Source organism: Gavialis gangeticus, unplaced genomic scaffold (genome assembly GCF_001723915.1).
Source record: "Gavialis gangeticus isolate Ggan-Ray unplaced genomic scaffold, GavGan_comp1, whole genome shotgun sequence".
Taxonomy (NCBI): Eukaryota; Metazoa; Chordata; order Crocodylia; family Gavialidae; genus Gavialis; species Gavialis gangeticus.
The window spans coordinates 21,096,339-21,100,168 of record NW_017729004.1 but is presented as its reverse complement, the minus strand read 5'-3'; the positions used below and the strand labels follow the sequence as shown (position 1 = coordinate 21,100,168).

The following is a 3,830-nucleotide window of genomic DNA, read 5'->3' as shown; positions in this document are numbered from 1 at the left end:
TGTGTGTGTGTGTGTGTGTGTGTGTGTGTCTTTTGCTCTTTCTCTTTTTTAATACTTATTGCTTTCCAAGTGATTGGTACAGTTTAAGCTTATTACCCTGAGGAAAATTCTGAAATTCAAACAGAGATCAACATCAGCACATGAAGCTTTTCTGAACAACGAGTTTTATGCTTTAACATTTTGTTGCACACTTAAAATTCAAACCGGTAATGGTATAAATAGGAGACATTTCAATTAGGAGAAGAGTTGGCATCGTTTCATAAGCACAGAAAACTACATTTCCCTATATCCCTCAGTTATTGTCCAAAGTTCAGGGCCCCAAAGGTATTTGAGTACATGACTTCCACTGATTTCAGTGGGAGTTAAGCACCAAAAACTCTGATCCCTGATGCCTAATTACAGGCCGGATCACAAATCCAGCGAAGCCGATGGGAGTCCTTTAAGGACCCTTGTACCAAACTGTGTATACATTTGGGGAGTTTAAATTAGACAAAAAATGGCCAAACAAATCGAACTTAGTTCATGTAAGAAGGTGCACTGTGGGTTAACCTGTGCCTGATCTAACCAAAGGGGGGTCTATGTTTAGAGCCCAGCCATTCACCCCAGTCCTGGGGCTACACTATTCCCACCCCTACCTCCTACCAACCTCTTCTGATTCCTTCAAGTTGCTGGTCCCCCCTGATCCCACCCACCCCTCCCCTCACTCTGACTAATTTAGATTGTGTTCCCAGTGTAGCTCTCAGCACTGGCAAACATCTGAACAAGCAGGGACCTGATTTACAATTGTATAGCTTAAAATAATCCATGTGATATTAGATTGGATCCTGCAAACATGTGCATGCCCTTAATTTACTTCAGTGGGCTTTGGATAATGCATTTAGAAAAGCAGAAGATTAGATGCCATGAGCTAGATTATGCCGCAATCCTTGTGGGTATACAGGGAGAAGGCTGCAAAGTGCTTTCCTCAGACCTCCAAACCTTCTTAGTTTCCCCTTCAAGAGCCAGCTCTAGTTCCATTACGAAGCACAGTGGATCTAGCTGCCACTGTTAAAATGTCCCAGAAATAGGAACATTGTGCTGCTATCCTCCAAACTAATCAGCAGAAACAAAATAGGATGGTGGAACTGCCTCTATAATGTGAAAGAGTCCCTGATGCTTTTCCTTGGCCCTTTTTACTCTGCCTTCCTCCTGGAATTCCTTCCTCAAGGAAACCCATCACCTAGCCTTTGCTGAGTTAAGTAGAAACAGTAATTCTGTTTTATATATCCAATTCAGGTTCTAGATTGAAGCTAACATGTATACGCTTTGTTAGTACTACATGGAGCTTTTCAAGCTACCCTTGCCAGCACTGAGAAGAGAGATTCATAGCTTTATGTGTTGTTTTATGTTGGGGAGAAGTGTTGCAGTACAAACAGTGCCGAGGGCTGTACATGTGCATGGAAAAATAGATGTAAAATATTATACAAAATAAGTATTTTATATTTACTCAGAACACAAAATTTATTAGAGATTCTTTAGTGACAATATACACATCATGTTGAAAGATATATCTACTGCATCTGCCAGATCATACGCTGCAAATTTCAGTGCATCACACAAGTACTTTTCATTGTCACATAGTGATGCTTACTTACAGGGCTTATATAGAGAAGAATAAACTTGTTTTCTATTGAAACGGGCAAGGTTTTGTGATGCTCTTTACATATGTGGGAACTATGTGTGTTTCTTGGGTTTGGAACCAAAAAATAATTTACATGTGCCTATAAATAATTTCAAGCTTCATCTTATTAGGAGGATTAGGTCTGATAATTAATGGGAAGTACACCTTAAAAGACTTTGTGTGTCTGCTGCTGCTGTGATTTCTGAATGCAGAGCAGAGGGACTCAGACTGTCACAATGCTATCTTTGACTGTTTGAAATATTTCCTTTTGGCATATTAAATATAAGCTTTTAGTACAATAGATGGATTTCATTGTACAATATATTCGTGCTTCACTCCATAACATACAAAGTTCACTATGGATGTGCATTTCATTGTGTCTTGCGTACAAAGGTATGACATGGGATTCTGGGAGGTTTAGAGTTGTCATTTGATAGTGTCACAAACCAAGGAATGCTTCTCTATGGGAGCTGCTATGCTCTGCAAAATAGCATGTGCTCTACAAAATAGCATTGTTCATGTTGCCATTTCTTCCCTTAAGCAGCTTTAAAACAAAGTTCTTTATTTGCTTTTGGGGGGCAGGAAACAAAGTCATTCAAACATTGACTCAAGTGCCTATTCAAATATGCTTCCTTTGTTTTCTTTCCTTTTTTTAATGCTCTAGTGCAGTGAGCATTTTTAAACCAGCTGATCAATGTAGTCATAAGAGCTGTTGCCGCTGCCATATACCCTCTAGGTTTTATAAAAACTGCCTTGGTAGAATAAAAACTGTTTTTGAATGAGGGAGAAAGGATTGGATTCTGATCACACCAGCTGCAGTTGCATATGGGTGGGACTCCCATCGACTTTGGTGGAATTACTCGTACCCTGAGCTAGTGTGAGACTAGAACCTGGTGAAGGCCCTTTATGCTTGTTTTGGAGTAGGCAGTGTTAAGCAGGTGGGCTTCAAGCTGCTGGTGCCATTTGGAAAGCAGACTCCATATCATCCCTTGGGAGTCTGGAAAACCCAGTGTTCTGTATTGGGAAAACACTGCCTTGCTTTTTAAAAAAACAGTATAGCACAGCTACAGCATTTACTTTATCCTTCCAGTTCTGGGTAGATATGTTATTGAACTATTCACATTTTAGAATATTCATTAGTTCCCAATATAGGTACTTCACTACCTATGGTATAATAATCATCATCTTTTTATTATTTGATTCATTAGCGCCCAGAGCCCTAAAGTAAGGGCTCCAGCGTTTGCTACCTTGGGGTGACACAGGTTTTTAGTGCCTAGCTTTAGACACCTATTTTTCTCAAACTGAGCACCAAAAATGAACCAACCTAAACTTAATGGGTACTTTTGAGTATACAGACCCAAGTTACCCAGAAGTACTATAAAGGACCAGGCCATCCAAAATAGGGCTTGCTTGGCTATTCATTAGTGGTTGACATCTTGTTATGAAAGACAAACATGTTTGGAAGCTGCCATATGTAAAATTGAACTTACAGCTAACATTGAAGCCCTAGGTTTGCTACCATATCTACGTCCATTAGACACTGTATTATATTTTAAAGGACTCCTCTCTAGAGGAAGTAGCTATGAGACTGCACCTTCCACATTAGTTTTGAGATCCTAACAATCTCCTTCTTAGCACCTGTCATCAGCACTGGTGGCATGTAGTAGGTGTTATAAAGAACCAACACTCTACAGCCATGTCATAGGAACAGGATCCAAGAACATCTTGGATCACCCCAAGAACATTACCACTATTAAAAAAGTCCTAACTATAGACATGCCCTGTATAGGATTTTTTGACCCAATTCTATGGTTGAATAAGCAGTTGGGATTCCTGTTTAAATCAAAGAGTGAGTGAATTTGCAACCAAGGGAGAAATTTTGCTCATATGAAGGACTGGTTGTAAAATAATGTCTGTGAAAGTGGGTCTTTATTAATATTAGTCCTGCATTTGAACGTAACAGCTAAAAGGTTTCTAGTTACTATGACTGTTCTCATTGATGTTTCAGTTCAATAGTAGTATTGCTGACTACGTCATTCACATAGAAAAATGCATGAAAATCCAATAATTTAAAATGCATTTTGCAGATGTATTTAAAAATAAATTAGGGAAATAAGTAAAATCATCTGTATAAATGTTGTTTGTAAAAAATTACATCCATACTTTGTGG

At 39.0% G+C, this 3,830-nt stretch overlaps 1 protein-coding gene across 1 annotated transcript in view; it reads left to right on the top strand.

Moving 5' to 3' along the window:
* Positions 1-3,830, top strand: part of PTPRN2 (protein tyrosine phosphatase, receptor type N2) — a 1,174,657-nt gene that overhangs the window by 809,552 nt on the left and 361,275 nt on the right. The window lies entirely within an intron of this gene.